This window comes from Pseudophryne corroboree, chromosome 11 (genome assembly GCF_028390025.1).
Source record: "Pseudophryne corroboree isolate aPseCor3 chromosome 11, aPseCor3.hap2, whole genome shotgun sequence".
Taxonomy (NCBI): domain Eukaryota; kingdom Metazoa; phylum Chordata; class Amphibia; order Anura; family Myobatrachidae; genus Pseudophryne; species Pseudophryne corroboree.
In genome coordinates, this window is record NC_086454.1 from 34,638,641 (window position 1) to 34,660,948 (window position 22,308).

The 22,308-nt window shown below is 46.0% G+C and overlaps 1 protein-coding gene across 4 annotated transcripts in view; it reads left to right on the forward strand.

Moving 5' to 3' along the window:
* The first annotated feature begins 14,573 nt into the window (after window positions 1–14,573).
* The window catches only part of SOX6 (SRY-box transcription factor 6), a 560,806-nt gene continuing 553,071 nt past the window's right edge, over window positions 14,574–22,308 (forward strand). For 2 of the 4 annotated variants that reach the window (XM_063946465.1, XM_063946471.1), the window contains exon 1: window positions 14,574–14,866. The gene's annotated coding sequence lies outside the window, so the exon portion shown is untranslated. The remainder of the gene's footprint in view (window positions 14,867–22,308) is intronic. The other 2 variants (XM_063946464.1, XM_063946473.1) reach the window with 2 other exon arrangements.

Genomic DNA, 22,308 nt, shown 5'->3' on the forward strand with positions numbered 1-22,308 from the left:
TGCAGTTTATCGCAGTGGTGCGAACGGGTCAGAACTGCGCATGCGCCGGTGCAGCAGTGCGCCTGCGCATGCCAGACGGCCGAAGGCCATCGGGCCGCTACAATCGCCCCTGCCTGATTGACAGGCAGGGGCGGTCGCTGGGTGGGGGGGAGGGGTCGTAACGGCAGCGTTTGGCCGCTGTTTCGTTGGCGTGGTCCGGCCAACATAGGCGTGGCCGGACCGAACGGGGGGCGGTCCACAGCGGCTGCATGACATCACACACAGTTGCTGCGGGCCGGGGAGCGATGAGTAGCTCCCGGCCAGCACGCTAAAGCTGCGCTGGTCGGGAGCTACTCTTGAAGTGCAAAGGCATTGCCGCTGTGCGATGCCTTTGCACTTCTGCGCGGGGGGGGGGGGGGCGTCACTGACATGCGGGGCGGTCTAGCCCTGTGCTGGGCGTACTCCCGCATCTCAGTGTGAATGATCGTAGCTGTGCTAAATTTAGCACAGCTACGATCATCTCGGAATGACCCCCATAGTGCAGTGTGCACAGATACTATCTCAGGCGTAGTGCAGTGTGGACAGGGTCTCTGATGTAGTGTAGTGTCCACAGTATATGTGAGGTGTAGTGCAACGTGCACATCATCAGTGTTTGATGAAATGCCTAGTGTAGTTTAGTGTTCACAGTATAAGGGTGTGATGTAGTGTCCAGCGTAATATGCACAGATTCTGTGATGTCGTTTCTGAATAGTGTAGTGCAGTATAATGTAGTATGGTGTAGTGTAGTGTGCACAGTATTAGTGCGTTGTGTAGTACATATTTAATAGTGTCAGTATGTGGTGTAGTGCAGTGTACACAATATCAGTGTGTGATGTAGTCAGTCAGTGTGCACAGTATAAGGGTGTTGTGTTGTGCACAAGATGTAGTGTTTGTGTTAGTGTATAGTGCAGTGTGCACAGTACCTGTGATGTGGTGTGTAGTGCAGTGTGCATAGTGTCTATGATGTAATGTGTAGAGCAATATGCAGTGTCTGTGATGTAGTTTGCAGCATTTGCACAGTGTCTGCGTTACAGTGAGCACAGTGTCTGGTGTAGCTTGTAGCGTGTGCACAATGGGGCTAACTCAGAGCTGATCGGTGCTGTGCGTTTTCGCACAGCAGGGATCAGGCCTGAACTGAGCATGCGCCGGCGCACGGCAGACAGCTGTCCTAGCCCTGCAATTGCCTCTGCCTGATTGACAGGCAGAGGCGGTCGCTGGGCGGGCCGCCGGTGTTTAGCCGCTGTTTGGGGGGGGGGGGGGGGGGGCTCGTTCTGGGCAACGCAAGGGGGGGCGTGGCACATGTCAAGGAAACTGATCATAGACATGCTAAATTTAGCACAATTACGATCAGGACTGAATCACCGCCAGTGTCTGATGTACCTTGTAGCGCAGTGTGCATAGTGTCTGTGATGTAGTGTGTAGCGCAGTGTGCATAGTGTCTGTGATGTAGTGTGTAGCACAGTGTGCACAGTGTCTGAAGTAGTGTGTAGTAAAGTGTCTGTTATGTAGGATGTAGCGCAGTGTGCATAGTGTCTGTGATGTAGTGTGTAGTGCAGTGTGCACAGTGTCTGTGATGTAGTGTGTAGCGCAGTGTGCACAGTGTCTGATGTAGTGTGTAGCACAGTGTGCACAGTGTCTGAAGTAGTGTGTAGTAAAGTGTCTGTGATGTAGTGTGTAGCGTAGTGTGCACAGTGTCTGTGATGTAGTGTGTAGCGCAGTGTGCACAGTGTCTGTGATGTAGTGTGTAGCACAGTGTGCACAGTGTCTGAAGTAGTGTGTAGTAAAGTGTCTGTTATGTAGGATGTAGCGCAGTGTGCACAGTGTCTGTGATGTAGTGTGTAGCACAGTGTGCACAGTGTCTGAAGTAGTGTGTAGTAAAGTGTCTGTTATGTAGGATGTAGCGCAGTGTGCATAGTATCTGTGATGTAGTGTGTAGCACAGTGTGCACAGTGTCTGAAGTAGTGTGTAGTAAAGTGTCTGTTATGTAGGATGTAGCGCAGTGTGCATAGTGTCTGTGATGTAGTGTGTAGCACAGTGTGCACAGTGTCTGAAGTAGTGTGTAGTAAAGTGTCTGATGTAGTGTGTAGCGCAGTGTGCACAGTGTCTGTGATGTAGTGTGTAGCACAGTGTGCACAGTGTCTGAAGTAGTGTGTAGTAAAGTGTCTGTTATGTAGGATGTAGCGCAGTGTGCACAGTGTCTGTGATGTAGTGTGTAGCACAGTGTCTGAAGTAGTGTGTAGTAAAGTGTCTGTGATGTAGTGTGTAGCGTAGTGTGCACAGTGTCTGTGATGTAGTGTGTAGCGCAGTGTGCACAGTGTCTGTGATGTAGTGTGTAGCGCAGTGTGCACAGTGTCTGTGATGTAGTGTGTAGCGCAGTGTGCACAGTGTCTGTGATGTAGTGTGTAGCGCAGTGTGCACAGTGTCTGTGATGTAGTGTCTAGCACAGTGTGCACAGTGCGTGAAGTAGTGTGTAGTAAAGTGTCTGTTATGTAGGATGTAGTGCAGCGTGCACAGTGTCTGTGATGTAGTGTGTAGCGCAGTGTGCACAGTGTCTGTGATGTAGTGTGTAGCACAGTGCGTGAAGTAGTGTGTAGCAAAGTGCCTGTGATGTAGGATGTAGTGCAGTGTGCACAGTGTCTGTGATGTAGTGTGTAGCGCAGTGTGCACAGTGTCTGTGATGTAGTGTGTAGCGCAGCGTGCACATTGGGGGTCATTCCGAGTTGTTCGCTAGCTGCTTTCGGTCGCAGTGTGGCGTACTTTCACACAAGACTATGCAATTTCAAACAAGGTCCAGCGACGCATTTCAATCGCACTGCTGGCCGCAGAGTGATTGACAGGAAGTGGGTGTTTCTGAGTGGTAACTGACCGTTTTCGGGGAGTGTGTGGAAAAACGCAGGCGTGTCAGATACAAACGCAGACGTGGCTGGGGAAACGGGGGAGTGGCTGGCTGAACGCAGGGCGTGTTTGTGACGTCAAAACAGGAACTAAACAGTCTGAAGTGATCGCAAGCGCTGAGTAGGTCTGGAGCTACTCTGAAACTGCACAATCTTTTTTTGTAGCAGCACTGCGATCCTTTCGTTCGCACTTCTGCTAAGCTAAGATACACTCCCAGTGGGCGGCGGCATAGCGTTTGCACTGCTGCTAAAAGCAGCTAGCGAGCGATCAACTCGGAATGAGGGCCATTGTCTGATGTAGTGTGTAGCGCAGTGTGCACAGTGTCTGTGATGTAGGGTGTAGCGCAGTGTGCACAGTGACCCTCTTTCCGAGTTGATCGCTAGCTGCCGTTGTTCGCTGCGTAGCGATCATTAAAAAACAGCAAAACTGCGCATGCGTATGGGCTGCAAAATGCGCACATGCGGCATACGAGTACAAAGAGCATTGTTGTTTTGACCTGCTTCTAGCGATGATTCCATTCGCACAGCCGATCGCAAGGAGATTGACAGGAAGTGGGAGTTTATGGGTGTTAACTGACCGTTTCCTGGGAGTGGTAGGAAAAACGCAGGCGTGTCCAGGCGTTTGCAGGGCGGGTATCTGACGTCAATGCTGGGACCTTCGTCGCAGCAATCATCGCACAGAATAAGTAACTACAGGGCTGGTCTTGTTTTGCACAAAATGTTTTTGTACCGCTTGGCTGCACAGGCGTTCGCACTCTTGTAAAGCGAAAATACACTTCCCCGTGGGCGGCGACTATGTGTTTGCACAGCTGCTAAAAGTAGCTAGTGAGCGATCAACTTGGAATGAGGGCCATTGTATATGATGTAGTGTGTAGCACAGTGTACCCAGTGTCTGTGATGTAGTGTGTAGCACAGTGTCTGCATTAGTGTGTAGCGCAGTGTGCACAGTGTCTGTTATGTAGTGTGTATCTCAGTGTGCACAGTGTCTGCATTAGTGTGTAGCGCAGTGTGCACAGTGTCTGTGATGTAGTGTGTGGCATAGTGTCAGCATTAATGTGTAGCACAGTGTGCACAGTGTCTGTGATGTAGTGTGTGGAATAGTGTCAGCATTAATGTGTAGCACAGTGTCTGATGTAGGGTGCACAGTGTCTGTGGTGTGCAGTGTCTGATGTAGTGTGCACAGTGTCTGATGTGCAGTGTCTGATGTACAGTAGTGTGCCCAGTGACTGTGATGTGCAGTGTCATATGTAGAGTAGTGTGCACAGTGTATGTGATGTGCATTGTCTGATGTAGTGTAGTGTACACAGTGTCTGTGATGTGCATTGTCTGATGTAGTGTAGTGTGCACAGTGTCTGTGATGTACAGTGATGTAGTGTAGTGTGCACAGTGTCTGTGATGTGCAGTGATGTAGTGTAGTGTGCACAGTGTCTGTGATGTGCAGTGTCAGATGTAGAGTAGTGTGCACAGTGTCTGTGATGTGCAGTGTCAGATGTAGTGTAGTGTGCACAGTGTCTGTCGTGTGCAGTGTCAGATGTAGTGTAGTGTGCACAGTGTCTGTGATGTGCAGTGTCTGATGTAGTGTAGTGTGCACAGTGTCTGTGATGTGCAGTGTCTGGTGTAGTGTGCAGTGTCTAATGTGCAGTGTCTGATGTACAGTAGTGTGCCCAGTGTCTGTGATGTGCAGTGTCGTATGTAGAGTAGTGTGCACAGTGTCTGTGATGTGCAGTGTCGTATGTAGAGTAGTGTGCACGGTGTCTGTGATGTGCAGTGTCTGATGTAGTGTAGTGTGCAAAGTGTCTGTGATGTGCAGTGTCGTATGTAGAGTAGTGTGCACAGTGTCTGTGATGTGCAGTGTCTGATGTAGTGTAGTGTGCACAGTGTCTGTGATGTGCAGTGTCAGATGTAGTGTAGTGTGCACAGTGTCTGTCGTGTGCAGTGTCAGATGTAGAGTAGTGTGCACAGTGTCTGTGATGTATAGTGTCAGATGTAGAGTAGTGTGCACAGTGTCTGTGATGTGCAGTGTCAGATGTAGTGTAGTGTGCACAGTGTCTGTCGTGTGCAGTGTCAGATGTAGTGTAGTGTGCACAGTGTCTGTGATGTGCAGTGTCTGATGTAGTGTAGTGTGCACAGTGTCTGTGATGTGCAGTGTCTGGTGTAGTGTGCAGTGTCTAATGTGCAGTGTCTGATGTACAGTAGTGTGCCCAGTGTCTGTGATGTGCAGTGTCGTATGTAGAGTAGTGTGCACAGTGTCTGTGATGTGCAGTGTCTTATGTAGAGTAGTGTGCACGGTGTCTGTGATGTGCAGTGTCTGATGTAGTGTAGTGTGCAAAGTGTCTGTGATGTACAGTGTCTGATGTAATGTGCACAGTGTCTGATGTGCAGTGTCATGTAGTATAGTGTGCACAGTGTCTGTGATGTGAAGTGTCTGATGTAGTGTAGTGTGCACAGTGTCTGTGATGTGCAGTGTCTGATGTAGAGTAGTGTGTGCAGTGTCTGAAGTAGAGTAATGTGCACAGTGTCTGTGATGTGCAGTGTCATGCAGTGTAGTGTGCACAGTGTCTGTGATGTGAAGTGTCTGATGTAGTGTAGTGTGCACAGTGTCTGTGATGTGAAGTGTCTGATGTAGTGTAGTGCACAGTGTCTGTGATGTGCAGTGTCTGATGTAGAGTAGTGTGTGCAGTGTCTGAAGTAGAGTAATGTGCACAGAGTCTGTGATGTGCAGTGTCTGATGTAGTGTGCACAGTGTCTGTGATGTGCAGTGTCTGATGTAGTGTGCACAGTGTCTGTGATGTGCACTGTCTGATGTAGTGTAGTGTGCACAGTGTCTGTGATGTGCAGTGTCGTGTAGTGTGCACAGTGTCTGTGATGTGTAGTGTCAGATGTAGAGTAGTGTGCGCAGTGTCTGATGTAGAGTAGTGTGCGCAGTGTCTGATGTAGTGTGCAGTGTCTGTGATGTGCAGTGTAAGATGTGCAGATTCTGATGTAGTGTGCACACTGTCTGTGATGTGCAGTGTCTGATGCAGAGTAGTGTGCACAGTGCCTGTGATGTCCAATGTCTGATGTAGAGTAGTGTGCATAGTGTCTGTCATTTGCAGTGTCAGATGTAGTGTAGTGTGCACAGTGTCTGTGATGTGCAGTGTCTGATGTAGAGTAGTGTGCACAGTGTCTGTGATGTGCAGTGTGCACAGTGTATGTGATGTGTAGTGTCTAATGTAGTGTAGTGTGCACAGTGTCTGTGATGTGCAGTAGTGTGCACAGTGTCTGATGTGCAGTGTCTGATGTAGTGTAGTATGCACAGTGTCTGTGATGTGCAGTGTCTGATGTAGAGTAGTGTGCGCAGTGTCTGATGTAGTGTGCGCAGTGTCTGTGATGTTTAGTGTCTGATGTAGTGTAGTGTGCACAGTGTCTGTGATGTAGTGTCATGTAGTGTAGTGTGCACAGTGTCTGTCGTGTGCAGTGTCAGATGTAGAGTAGTGTGCACAGTGTCTGTGATGTATAGTGTCAGATGTAGAGTAGTGTGCACAGTGTCTGTGATGTGCAGTGTCAGATGTAGTGTAGTGTGCACAGTGTCTGTCGTGTGCAGTGTCAGATGTAGTGTAGTGTGCACAGTGTCTGTGATGTGCAGTGTCTGATGTAGTGTAGTGTGCACAGTGTCTGTGATGTGCAGTGTCTGGTGTAGTGTGCAGTGTCTAATGTGCAGTGTCTGATGTACAGTAGTGTGCCCAGTGTCTGTGATGTGCAGTGTCGTATGTAGAGTAGTGTGCACAGTGTCTGTGATGTGCAGTGTCTGATGTAGTGTAGTGTGCAAAGTGTCTGTGATGTACAGTGTCTGATGTAATGTGCACAGTGTCTGTGATGTGCAGTGTCATGTAGTATAGTGTGCACAGTGTCTGTGATGTGAAGTGTCTGATGTAGTGTAGTGTGCACAGTGTCTGTGATGTGCAGTGTCTGATGTAGAGTAGTGTGCGCAGTGTCTGATGTAGTGTGCGCAGTGTCTGTGATGTTTAGTGTCTGATGTAGTGTAGTGTGCACAGTGTCTGTGATGTAGTGTCATGTAGTGTAGTGTGCACAGTGTCTGTGATGTGCAGTGTCTGATGTAGAGTAGTGTGCGCAGTGTCTGTGATGTGCATTGTATGATGTAGTGTAGTGTGCACAGTGTCTGTGATGTGCAGTTACTGGTGTAGTGTAGTGTGCACAGTGTCTGATGTGCAGTGCCTGATGTAGTGTAGTGTGTACAGTGTCTGATGTAGTGTGCACAGTGTCTGATGTGTAGTGTCTGATGTAGAGTAGTGTGCACAGTGTCTGTGATATGCAGTGTCTGATGTAGTGTAGTGTGCACAGTGTCTGTGATGTAGTGTCATGTAGTGTAGTGTGCACAGTGTCTGTAATGTGCAGTGTCTGATGTAGAGTAGTGTGCGCAGTGTCTGTGATGTGCATTGTATGATGTAGTGTACACAGTGTCTGTGATGTGCAGTTTCTGATGTAGTGTAGTGTGCACAGTGTCTGATGTAGTGTAGTGTGCACAGTGTCTGTGATATGCAGTGTGATGTAGTGTGCACAGTGTCTGATGTGTAGTATCTGATGTAGAGTAGTGTGCACAGTGTCTGTGATGTGCAGTGTCTGATGTAGTGTAGTGTGCACAGTGTCTGTGATGTGCAGTGTCTAATGTAGTGTAGTGTGCACAGTGTGATGTGCAGTGTCTGATGTAGAGTAGTGTGCACAGTGTCTGTGATGTGCAGTGTCTAATGTAGTGTAGTGTGCACAGTGTGATGTGCAGTGTCTGATGTAGAGTAGTGTGCACAGTGTCTGTGATGTGCAGTGTATTTTATATTGTGCTACACAAATATGCAGTGTCGTTTATCTTGTGTTACAAAAACACACTGCACAGTGACTGATGTTTGTGTAGCGCAGTGACAGTGTATTCGCAGTGTCTGGTGTATTGTGTAGCGTGCACAGTGACTGTGAAGTAGTGTGTAGCAAGCAGTGTGTAGCGATGCGGTGTCTGATGTGCAGTGTGAGTGTGCATTGTGTCTGTGATGCAGTATGTCTGTGATGCAGTGTGCAGCGGTGTCTGATGTGCAGTGTGAGTGTGCCCTGTGTCTGAAATGCAGTGTGTAGCGCAGTGTTTGATGTGCAGTGTGAGTGTGCAGTTATGCAGTCTGTAGCGCAGTGTCTGATGTGCAGTGTGAGTGTGCAGTTTCTGTGATGCAGTGTCTGATGTGCAGTGTGAGTGTGCAGTTTCTGTGATGCAGTGTCTGATGTGCAGTGTGTCTGTGATGCAGTGTGACTGTGTAGCGGTGTCTGATGTGCAGTGTGAGTGTGCCCTGTGTCTAAGATGCAGTGTGTAGCGCAGTGTCTGATGTGCAGTGTGAGTGTGCCCTGTGTCTGAGATGCAGTCTGTAGCGCAGTGTGAGTGTGCAGTTTCTGTGATGCAGTATCTGATGTGCAGTGTGAGTGTGCAGTTTCTGTGATGCAGTGTCTGATGTGCAGTGTGAGTGTGTAGTTTCTGTGATGTGTGTAGCGCAGTGTCTGATGTGCAGTGTGTCTGTAATGCAGTGTGACTAGCGCGGTGTCTCATGTGCAGTGTGAGTGTGCCCTGTGTCTGAGATGCAGTATGTAGCGCAGTGTGAGTGTGCAGTTTCTGTGATGCAGTGTCTGATGTGCAGTGTGAGTGTGCAGTTTCTGTGATGCAGTGAGTAGCGCAGTGTCTGTGGTGTAGTGTGAGTGTGCCCTGTGTCTGAGATGCAGTGGGTAACGCAGTGTCTGATGTGCAGTGTGAGTGTGCCCTGTGTCTGAGATGCAGTGTGTAGCGCAGTGTCAGATGTGCAGTTTCTGTGATGTGTGTAGCGCAGTGTCTGATGTGCAGTGTGAAGTTTCTGTGATGCAGTGTCTGATGTGCAGTGTAAGTGTGCAGTTTCTGTGTCTGATGTGCAGTGTGAGTGTGCAGTTTCTGTGATGTGTGCAGCGCAGTGTCTGATGTGCAGTGTGAGTGTGCAGTTTCTGTGATGCAGTGTCTGATGTGCAGTGTGAGTGTGCAGTTATGCAGTGTGTAGCGCAGTGTCTGCGGTGTAGTGTAGTATTGTGCTGTATGTAGTAATGTCCTGTGTACACAGCAGGTGAGGAGCACATTACAACGTCCCCTTCATAATGACAGCAATATTCTGTGTGTATGTATCCGGCTGCAGAATGGGGGGAATAAAGGGGGCATTCATGTCAGCACCCTCCCCCACCAATATAGAGGCTGCCTTATACACTATTTCCAGCTTCTCTATTTACCTTGGAACACAAAGTGTACATCTTACCCCGAGCAGTGTATTTATTATTATCACCGACACCCTGACAACCTGTCACAGGTCTCCCCGACACAATCAGCGCTGCTGGGATGTGCAGATTGTCGGGGTCCGTAGTGTCCTTCCCCCACCAGTGAGGGTTGGGATTATATCCCAATATAAATAAAATTATCGCTTTATTTCACCATGATCTTTATAAATCGTCCGATCGCACATCATAGTACACTGTATCAAACTAGAAAATAAGATTTTACGGAATACAGCTATAAATTCGTTTTATTCGTTTCCCATTTTGTCGGCTGTCGAGGGTCAGCTCATAAAACCGACAGATCAAATTGTTAGATTCGATGCAATGCGATCCCGAGGTCGACTTGTGCCATTTGTGGTTATTATCGTTTACCGATTATAAAATTCTAGGCGATCAAAGATAGACATACTGTTTAAATATGATTTACAGAGTCCCGCAAAATGATTAACGGCAATCGTGTACGGACTGTGGTCAATAATTATCGTTCCTATATAACTCCCGCGATCAGATTGAAACCCGGCAAAGTATGAGTGAGATCCAGAAAATTAGGAAACATAATTCACAATAAGAAGGTAAATAATTCCTGCAACAATCCGGAGCTATTCTAACGATTTATATCATCACATCTGTTATCTGCCGCAATTACCCTGCGGGGCTCCTCCAGTCACTGGCCTGCTGTATTATATATATATATATATATATATATATATATATATATATATATATATATATATATATATTGTGCACATTATATGTTGTGTATGTGTAAATATAATTGTTTGTACATTTGATATATTTTACGCGGTATCTGATGTATATTATTTACAGTGTATGTGTGTGTTTATATATATATATATATTTATAAACACATATATATATATATATATATATATATATACTGTTTGCATGTAAATAATAACTCACGAATCAATAGTAAAAGGTAAGATGAAGCCATAAAATACAATAAAAGTAACTTAAGTGATGACGATGAAGAAGACGGATGGTAGAAGAAGGCGAGAGCGATGACAGTAATATCTCCGGGTATAACAGGGTAACATGGTGTACGTGTGAGCTGGAGGAGGTGGGTGGCCTGTCTGCCCCTTACCTGTGCGGCGTGCAGGTGAGGGAGTCCCCGGCTGATCCCTATGCTCTGCACATGGGGAGTGAGACGTGACGTGGGGAACAAAGGCAGAGAGGCTGGCAGATGTGATGCAGAAGGTGCACACTCACTAGTCTACACTCTCTCTGCAGCACTACACCACACACGCCGCGGCACGGTGAGTACAGCATGCTGACCCGCTGAGCTGACACTCTAGCAGCGTAGGTCCGGTGTCTGGAGGAGTGGGGGTGGGTGGGGGTGCCTATCGCCTAGATGTGTGTGTATCGCCTGTATGTGAATATCACAGGCTGCGGGTCACGCAGCAGGTGACTACATTCCTCTACACCGCCTGACACTTACCTCTATACTTTTTATATACAGGTGACCTTATACATAATGCTCATTCATAATACATACCTATATACTACTCATATGTAATGTGTTACACCCAAATTCATATACACAGCTCATTTATTTTACACGCACACTAATATATTACATGCAGAATAGACATCCACAATATATAAGTTACACTAATACACAATACAAACATTCACAATACATACTGCACACATACAGAACAGGCAAGTTCATCTTACATACTACACAACTTTTTTTTTTACATATTACACACATTCATAATACACAACTTTTAATACACCCAATCATAATACACATTACACCCATTCATAATACACAACTTCATAATACACATGACTCATTCATAACACAACTTCATACAGTAATACACATATTACGCACATTCATAGCACACAACTTCATAACACACATTCCTAACACACTTTATATTGCAGATAATATAATACACAACTGATATTACACACATTCACAATACACTATATAGCATATAATATTTACACTCATAATACACACATTCACAATACACATATTACATGTAATACAAGTACATGATAAAACATTCACATGACATATATTATACATAACACATTCATAATACATATTACAGACATTCAAAAAAAAAAAACCAGGCACATACATATTATACACTCTCATAAATCATACATACTACAGTTCATATTACTATCATAATGTATATATAGAATACACACATAATACACAGATATGACATGTATTGGACGTTACACACATATTATATGACATATTATACCCATGCATTATTCATGTATTACACTTCTATTAGACGCAGAAGGCATCGCACTGTCGGCTCCTATAACATAATGGTACATCAGATAAATGACGCTAGAATCTGGTTCTGTACGGGGGATATATTTTACTGTTTTATTTGCTCAAAGTATTTATCTAATAATATTGTATATTTATCATATAATAATATTAGGATTTGTCCTGTTCTGTCTTCTCCATATCTGACACGTATGTAACAGTCTCGGAGTTCTATTAGATCAGGGGATACAATGTAACAAGGATGAGGAGAGTAGAGGATGCAATGCATAGGGAAAGGCGGAGAATACGATGTAACAATCCCAGGAATATGCAGGAGTTTGGAGGATGCAATGTGACAGTCCCGGGTATTAGAAGATGCAGAGTATACAATGTAACAGTCCCGGGTATAAATATTAGAAGTTAGATGCAATGGTTATGTAACAGTCCCGGGTATAAATATTGGAAGTTAGATGCAATGATTATGTAACAGTCCCGGGTATAAATATTAGAAGTTAGATGCAATGATTATGTAACAGTCCCGGGTATTAGTATTAGGAGATCAGACCCCTCCGATATTTACCCGGGATTATTACCGCCTGAAACTGGGGGCCCTGCACAAATCCCCGACTCTTTACTGACCGCTTTGCCTGACTTGTGATGGGTGTTTCTTGCGGTTTCAGAAGTTCTCAACCACATCACCCCAGCGAATTGCACCGATTATTGTCCCTCAATTCAAAACCTTAAATTCCCAGTTCTACCTAATCTGGGTCGGTGACCACGTTTTAACTGACTCTATATAACTATCACCCTCTTATTAGCTATACCCCGACTAGTATCCGGCGTGTAACCCTTTCATGTTACCCCCACCAGTGCTTATTCACCCTACTCTAGTGAATTGGATACAGCCCCCCGTAGGTGAATATTATTTGCACCTGCACTTTTCCTGTCTTTACTTTGCAGTCTGTGTCCACTTTATGTTATTACCCCATCTAATGAAGACTGTCCCATCATTACCCAATTCTGCAGCCTGTTCCCACTTTCTTTTTACATTATTGCCCCATTATTACTACCTCTTCGCTTATTACCCATTGCTCTGTTCAGAAGTCTGTGCCCCCCCTCTCTTATTTACCCCTCTTTGAAGCTTGTGATCTCTACTCTCTTTATACTCCTATAGCTCGCTCCTAACTTACTGCCTCATCCTACTGTGACTCTACCCCGCTCCTAACTTACTGCCTCATCCTACTGTGACTCCCCTCTCTACCTACCCCAGTGTCCCCCCCCCCCCCCCCCCCTCTTCTCTCATTGTCTCTACTGCATCCCCCTCATGCTACGGCCCCTATTACCCCCGTCTCCTGCAGCCCCTTCTATACAATCCCCCTAATCTCCCCTCCTCTGCCACTTCCTCAGCTATTACCCCAGTGTCCTGCAGCCCTTCCTGTTACTGCCCCAGTCTCTTGCAATCGCCTTCCGTTCCCTCCAGTTATTACCCCAGTCTCTGCACATTCCCTCCCCCGTAATTGCACCTGTCTCTGCAATCCCCTCTCCCTCTGTTACCCCAGTCTGCTGCAGTCCTCTGTTCTATTACCCCAGTCTCCTGCAGCCCTTCCCTTGCTATTACCCCATTCTCATAAAGTCCTCTATTCTATTACCCCAGTCTCCTGCAGCCCCCTCCTTTACTATTACCCCAGTCTCATGCAGCTCCCTCCCCTGCTGTTACCCCACTCTCCTGCAGCCCCCTCCCCTGCTATTACCCCGTGCCCCGCAGCCCAATCCTCTGCTGTTACCCCACTCTCCTGTAGCCCCCTCTTCTGCTGTTACCCCACTCTCCTGCAGCCCCCTCCCCTGCTATTACCCCACTCTCCTGTAGCCCCCTCCTCTGCTGTTACCCCAGTCTCCTGCAGTGCAACCCCATTCCCTAATACCCCAGTCTCGTGCAGCGCAGCCCCACCCCTATTATTACCCCAGTCTCCTGCAGACCTCTCCCCTGTTATTACCCCAGTCTCCTGCAGACCTCTCCCCTGTTATTACCCCAGCCTCCTGCAGCCCCCTTCCGTTATTACCCCAGTTTCCTGCAGCGCAGCCCCCTTCCCTGTTATTACCCCAGTCTCCTGCAGCCCCCTCCCCTGTTATTACCCCAGCCTCCTGCAGCCCCCTCCCCTGTTATTACCCCAGTCTCCTGCAGACCTCTCCCCTGTTATTACCCCAGCCTCCTGCAGCCCCCTCCCGTTATTACCCCAGCTTCCTGCAGCGCAGCCCCCTTCCCTGTTATTACCCCAGTCTCCTGCAGCCCCCTCCCCTGTTATTACCCCAGCCTCCTGCAGCCCCCTCCCGTTATTACCCCAGTCTCCTGCAGACCTCTCCCCTGTTATTACCCCAGCCTCCTGCAGCCCCCTCCCGTTATTACCCCAGCTTCCTGCAGCGCAGCCCCATTCCCTGTTATTACCCCCGTCTCCTGCAGCCCCCTCCCTTGGAGCTGGGAGGGGGGAGTGTTAGACTCATGGCCCGGCCACTCACTTTCGGATGTTGCACGCCGGGAAATGCTTAGAATACTTACATGGCCGCTCTCATACCTTCCCCGGAGTGACAGACCCCCGAGACCCCCAAACTGTCAGAGACCCCAGAGGCGCGTGCAGGGGGGCAAACTTCCTCCAGCGAGCGGGGGCTCCATCATCCTGTGTCACTGCAGCCAGGAGGTAATGGGGAGGGGGGCTGTTCTGTACCTGCACTGTCACCTGCTGGGGCTATACACCTCCTCCTTCCCCATTTCCCCGTCTTGCGTGGATGTATCCTCAGTGGGTGTGTGTGTGCTTTGCGAGACACGTGGAGATCTGAAAGGGGTGATTAAAGCCTAGCCACTCCCCTGCCCTGTGCCCGTCTCACCAGAGCCTGTACAGCAACCCCGCATTCTGCCCCTGCTGGATCTGCTCCAGCTCCCGTATTCTGCCCCCCCTGGCAGGTAGGTTGTGCACGGCCCCGGTAGGTTTTGCACTTTTTCAGCTCCCGGAGCGCATTTCCCTGTTTAGCCGCAGGGGGGCGCCGGAGATCAGTCCCCGCTGCGTTATCTCCCAGGCAGCAGCAGCAGCCGCTGATAAAGTTCTAGGGAAACTTTCAGACACATCTCACTCCCCAACTTGACATGATAAAAAAGCAAAGTGCAGCCCTCAGTCTTATTGCTCCGGAGTGAGGAGCGCCTCCCGGGATGGCACAGGAGCTGCACTGATCCGGATTCTCCCCTCTGTCTTCTGCTTCCACTGCAACTCATGGAAACTGACCTTAAAAGAATGCTTAACCCATAAATTGTCCCAGAGCCTGAGCCTGGGGTTGCTGTGCACTGCCAATCTGTCCCCGGAGCCTGCTGTCTGCTGTGTGCACAGTAAGTGATTGTGGCTGATTATTGTCTGTCTCTATCACTCCATACATCTCATTGCTGTCTCATTGATCGGGTATTGGCTCTTGTTAGGTGTCTGGTGCCCCCTCTGTGATGGCAACCTTACATTGGTGTCGTACTTGGTGGTATTTTATGGTTGCTGGAGAAGCTGAAGTGTCTGATATGGGTCATGGTCTTACACTGGCTTACACTGGCTTAATACAACAGTTCTGTTGTTTGTTGATATATACATATAATAATGATATTAATGCCTGCTCTATGAAAAAGGTATCTATTATCAAGTGTAATATTCCCTGTGTATATATAGATTGTGTTTCTGTTCATACATATCTATTGTCTGTCTGTGTGTGTGTGTGTATGTATATATCGCCGTCCGCATCTATCTATTAATCTCTATTGTGTGTGTGTGTGTATATCACCGTTCGTATCTATCTATCTATCTATCTATCTATCTATCTATCTATCTATCTATCTATCTATCTCTATTGTGTCGTATGTGTGTGTGTATATATATATATATATATATATATATATATATATATGTGTGTGTATATATATATATATATATATATATATATATATATATATATAAAATTTCTTATGCCTAAAGCAGTGTTGCAAGATATCTGTCATCAGATCAGGCAGGTAACCTACCTTGTGTACAGTATTTCTGTTAATTGTAATTTACAGTGAGTGGAATAACTCAGAAAATGAATGTATATCGGCATTACATCTCGGTGGCATAACCTGACTTTACCATGTGCAGGAGCTGTAAATAAATGTATTTCTGTGCTTCGGCTCATTGGAAGTGATTTGACACATCAATGTCATGTATCCCTATTGTCCTGGGCTAATTACAGGAGTAAATACTGTGTGATTACGTGAGGCCGCCCTTTCTGCGTATTTCCTAGCGCTGTGTATAGACCAGACCAGATCAGACCACAGCCCTGATCCGATCTCTTGTATTGTAAACTTTCACAGGTTTTCTGAGGACAATACCCCTGGCTGCTGTCGCCGTGTATGACTGTGTCTGGGGGCCACAGATTACTACACTCCTTGGGGTGTATCCTCAATACCGTCCTTGAGAATTTACCAGATAAAAGGCAGAGAACATCCTGTCCTGTATCGATAAGACCATTATTGTGTATGTTCAAACCCTTCACTAACCGGCTCAGTTCTGCCGAACTTCTGTCTGATCTCACGTTTCCTTTCACTTATTATGTGAATACTTATATTATTGCATTGCTGTCGTCTTCTTCTGTCACCCTGTAGGACGCTTTCACTTTTTTTTTTTTTTTTTTATATCCTTTGATATTAGTTGATGCGTTCAGATCGTATTTCATTGTCACCCAGCAAAAATAGGGATTGTTCTGATGCCACAAAATTATCCCACTTAACGGACAATTGCTGATTTACCTCATTTAAAAAAAAAAAAAACCAAACAAACCTGTATTTACTATTCCTTTAAGCATACGTTGTGATATTATCGTTCTACAGTTCATGTTGACGGATAATAAATTCTCCCTGCTGTCCTATTTTTTATTTTTTTTAATTATTATTTTAAATTATCGTGGGGATTTTCCGGCGTGTAAAAGACAGTCGATTGTAATAGAAGAGGAGCAGATCACGCTCCAGCGTTTTGCCATACAAAACTTTTATAAGTTCGAATGCATTCTTGTGTTAAGTGAGGAAGCCTGCGTGTGTAAAAGAATCCCTTTGGCCTAGGCCTGTGCAGGGTAAAGCTGATCCTGTAATGGTATTTTGTTTTCAACAGTTGGTGTGCTAGAAGTTCCCTCATAAGGTAAGGTGGCACTCGCTCTGTGAGGGGCTTTAAAATGCCACATTTAAAATTAGACTGCCAATTCAGCGAATTGTATCCACTGCTAAACTGGGATATACTTGTGTTCGTACTCTCTCAATAGCCTGTATTCAGAATTAGCCCGTTCAACGACTTAAACTGCAGTCATATTTAGAATAGACAGTGGAGGGATATGGAGGGGGGGGGGGGGGGGTATACAAAGATCCCTTTTTTTGTTAGCTAGGGAGAGATAAATGAAAGCGGCTCCCCCCTGGCCGCTGGCATAACGTGCTTTTTGTTTATGATACGTGTAAATAAAAAGATGCTGGATGTCGCTGTTTACAGAGGCCTTTGATGCAAATTGTACTGTTTCTTGATTTTGTAGTCTGTGACTATTTCCTATTCCTTATTTTTATTTTTTTTCCACTGCAGATTTTTTATTTTTTGTTTTGGAGTGGCAGAAGTTTCTCATTTGTGGGATTTAGGGTGGAAGTTGCCCGGCGTGATGGCGGAGAGCGAGAGACGCGTTTGTCAGGGTTGCAGTTGACAAATGTAGAGGGATTGTGATCCCTCTTTGGGCAAATTCTGCAGCCATTCTCCGCTCTGCAGGAAAACCTTTTAAGATCAGTTTAGCACAAAAAAAAAAAAAGACCACCCTTACAATCTAGGTATGTCACCTTCCCTATGTGCCGCTGAATGCTGCTGCCTTTAATGTGTCTCCTAAGAAAATTACCAGCCTGTGCCGCATCATTAACTATTCCGCGACCCCCAGGCACATAGCAGAGAGGACAAGAATGTGTTAAAAAATATTGCAAATACAGCAGCAGGGTCAGTAGCTTCTGAGGGTCTCGGTTCCTACCTAGTCCGATCATCTTACAGGGAAGTGAGCTCTGTCCTGTTCCAATGCTTGGGGAATAGTCAGGTTTTTGTTTTTGGGAAGCTGACTTAAAAGATCCGTTGTGTCCTGAACAGATCAGGAGGGATTTGTCGGAGAGAAAATAAAATGTGTATAATATACCAATTTTCCTATCAAACCTGGTTCTGCAACGTGCCCGCCGACCTTCTACTGGGACACCGGCAGTGAAGGGGTTAACGTGGTGCTAACAATTATTTCCCATTTACAGAGAGGGCTGCAGGAATTTCAGTGTTGTATCTGTCTCAGATTTCGCTGTCTTTATAGATTGTTCTGTAGTGATAACGGGCTGGCAGCACCGACCTGGTCTGTGTCTGGCTGAGCGGTGGTGGCGGGCACAGGTAGGGAATGCAGGTGGACTGGGTGGGTGCCTGTGTGGAAGCCGAGCTTTATCTTGATAAATGTAACTTGTGCGGCAATGAGGGAAATCGGGTCATTTGAAGTGATCGCACTGCTTTGTGTGCTTTTATATAGATATAAATATGTGCTATATATGTGTGTGTGTGTGTGTGTGTGTGTATGTATTATATATATATATATATATATATATATATATATATATATATATATATATATATATATATATGTGTGTGTGCTCTGTGTTGTAATACACTGTACGTGACAAATCTGCATGGGAATGTTCGGCAACAAACAAGCGACGTTTGTTTTTACATCCTCTGGCGTTGTTGCATTATAGACTTTTATCATAAATTCTGCATTCATTCCGTGCAGTACACATTGCATTTTGTGCGCATGAAGTAAGCTTATGGTGATTATATCTTATGGATTGTAAGACTGCGAGCAGCACCCTCTCACCTCTGTCTGATCTTACCCAGTTCTGTTTTATTACGTTGTTTGTCCCCAATTGTAGCAATTGTAGGTATTCATATAATAAAATAAAAGGGCAGTTGCACTATAAATAAGTTTAATTCACTTCTATATAGGTTACATGCAATGTGTTGTCAGACTTTTCATATATATATATATATATCAGTGTTCTATAAAGAGACTGTAAATTAATAATTATCATCATATGTATATACGTATGTATAAGTATATTTATCGGTTGTACACATGTATATTTATCAGTTCTACACCATTATTGTATAGTCTAGACTGTCACTAAATATTTTATCCGGTACAGTAATATATATAATAAATATATACATATGCAGTGTCGGAGTAAAAAGCACAGGCATTATGTAGAATCCAAAGATATGTGTACGGATTAATAGATAGACATATCTACTGGTAATTGAAATTAGTTTTGGGAATGTGGGCATCGTGCAGTGTCCTGACTGATACAGGCGACGCTGCACATAGCGGGAAAAGCAAGGATACAGTGTCGTAAAGGGCGAGGCGTTAAGTTAGAGATGGAAAGAAAACAGTTTGTGGGTTGCTAGAGAGGGACATGATATTCAGTGGAAGGGAAGGGAGAAGGTATTTAACTCATAACAGTTAGACATTGTGGATGGATAAATGAATGACGGAAGGTGTGACAGGCATGATGCATGGGAAGATCGGAGGTAAAGGTGGAATGATGGAGGGAATGATTGAACACAGGAGATATTACAGGGAGCAGTGATGGGGAATAGGATGGACTGGTAGAGCTTGTGAAGGAAAGTAGGAATGATTAGATGTAGGAGTTAGGATGGCAGGATGGGATGATGGGCAGCAGTAATTGGCTGATAGGATGATGGGGTATAGGATAGAAATTAGGAGCGATTGGGGGTAGGATGGGATGATGGAGTACATGCTGGAAATTGGGAGTGATGGAGGGAAGGATGGGATGATGGAGTACACAGTGAAAATCAGGAATGATGGAGAGAAGAATGGGATGATGGTGTACACATTGGAAATCAGGAGGGAAGGATGGGATGATGGAGTACATGCTGGAAATTGGGAGTGATGGAGGGAAGGATGGGATGATGGGAGTACACAGTGGAAACCAGAAGGGAAGGATGGGATGATGGAGTACACAGTGAAAATCAGGAATGATGGAGAGAAGAATGGGATGATGGTGTACACATTGGAAATCAGGAGGGAAGGATGGGATGATGGAGTACATGCTGGAAATTGGGAGTGATGGAGGGAAGGATGGGATGATGGGAGTACACAGTGGAAACCAGAAGGGAAGGATGGGATGATGGAGTACATGCTGGAAATTGGGAGTGATGGAGGGAAGGATGGGATGATGGAGTACACAGTGAAAATCAGGAATGATGGAGAGAAGAATGGGATGATGGTGTACACATTGGAAATCAGGAGTGATGGAGGGAAGGATGGGATGATGGAGTACACAGTGAAAATCAGGAATGATGGAGAGAAGAATGGGATGATGGTGTACACATTGGAAATCAGGAGGGAAGGATGGGATGATGGGAGTACACAGTGGAAATCAGAAGGGAAGGATGGGATGATGGAGTACATGCTGGAAATTGGGAGTGATGGAGGGAAGGATGGGATGATGGAGTACACAGTGGAAATCAGAAGGGAAGGATGGGATGATGGAGTACATGCTGGAAATTGGGAGTGATGGAGGGAAGGATGGTATGATGGAGTACACAGTGGAAATCAGGAGGGAAGGATGGGATGATGGAGTACACAGTGGAAATCAGGAGCGATGGAGGGAAGGATGGGATGAAGGAGTGCACAATAGAAATCAGGAGAGATGGATGGGATGAAGGAGTACCTGTAAATTGGGAACGATTGAGGGAAGAATGAAATCAGTGAAAATCAGAAGTGATTGAGGGAAAGATGGGATGATGGAGTACACAGTGGAAACCAGGAGCAATGGAGGGAAGGATAGGTTGATGGAGTACACAGTGGAAACCAGGAGCGATGGAGGGAAGGATGGATTGATAGGGTACTCATTGGAAATCAGGAACAATGGAGGGAAGGATGGGTTGATGGAGTACACAGTGGAAACCAGGAGCAATGGAGGGAAGGATAGGTTGATGGAGTACACAGTGGAAATAAGGAGCGATGGAGGGAAGGATGGGATGATGGAGTACACAGTGGACACCAGGAGTGATGGAGGGGAGGATGGGATGATGGGTACACAGTGGAAATCAGGAGTGATGGAGGGAAGGATAGGTTGATGGAGTACATAGTGGGAATCAGGAGCGATGGAGGGAAGGATAGGTTGATGGAGTACACAGTGGAAATCAGTAGCGATGGAGGGAAGGATAGGTTGATGGAGTACACAGTGGACACCAGGAGTGATGGAGGGAAGGATGGGATGATGGGTACACAGTGGAAATCAGGAGTGATGGAGGGAAGGATAGGTTGATGGAGTACACAGTGGAAATCAGTAGTGATGGAGGGAAGGATGGGATGATGGGTACACAGTGGAAATCAGGAGTGATGGAGGGAAGGATAGGTTGATGGAGTACACAGTGGAAATCAGTAGTGATGGAGGGAAGGATAGGTTGATGGAGTACACAGTGGAAATCAGGAGTGATGGAGGGAAGGATAGGTTGATGGAGTACACAGTGGAAATCAGGAGTGATGGAGGGAAGGATAGGTTGATGGAGTACATAGTGGGAATCAGGAGCGATGGAGGGAAGGATAGGTTGATGGAGTACACAGTGGAAATCAGTAGCGATGGAGGGTAAGATGGGATGATGGGTACACAGTGGAAATCAGGACCGTTTGATGAGGATGGAAGAATGACATAGAAGACTATGGAAAGTAGAAATTGTTAGAGGAAGAATTGATGGAGGGAAGGATGGAAAAAAAAGGGAACAAAGGAAAGTAGGAATGATTGGTACGAAAAGTAATGGAAGCAAGGAATGATTACGCTCAAATGATTGAAGGATGGAATGTTGGAAAGAAGGATGGGATGACCGTATTTGATGTAAAGCAGAAATGATTGGAAGATGGAATGATTGAGAGAAGGGTGAGATGACAGTATATGGTGGAAAGCAGGAAGGATAGGATGACAATATATGTTGGAAAGCAGGAATGATGGAGAGAAGGATGTGATGGCTGTATATGGTGGAAAGCAGGAATGATTGGAGGATCAAATGATGGAGAGATGGGTAGGATATCAGTATATGGTGGAAAGCAGGAATGATTGGCGAATGTAGTGATGGAGAGAAGGGTGGGGTGACGGTATATGATTGAGAGAAGGGTGGGGTGACGGTATATGATTGAGAGCAGGAATGATTGGAGGATGGAATGATGGTGAGAAGGACAGGATATCGATATATAGTTGAAAGCAGGAATGGTAGGAGAAGGAAAGGATGACAGTATATTGTGGAAAGCAGGAATGATTGGAGGATGAAGTGATAGAGAGAAGGATGGGATGACAGTATATTGTGGAAAGCAGGAATGATTGGAGGATGAAGTGATAGAGAGAAGGATGGGATGACAGTATATTGTGGAAAGCAGGAATGATTGGAGGATGGAGTGATAGAGAGAAGGAAAGGATGACCGTATATTGTGGAAAGCAGGAATGATTGGAGGATGGAGTGATGGAGGGAAGGATGGGATGACCGTATATTGTGGAAAGCAGGAATGATTGGAGGATGAAGTGATAGAGAGAAGGATGGGATGACAGTATATTGTGGAAAGCAGGAATGATTGGAGGATGAAGTGATAGAGAGATGTAAAGGATGACAGTATATTGTGGAAAGCAGGAATGATTGGAGGATGGAGTGATGGAGAAAAGGAAAGGTTGACAGTATATTGTGGAAAGCAGGAATGATTGGA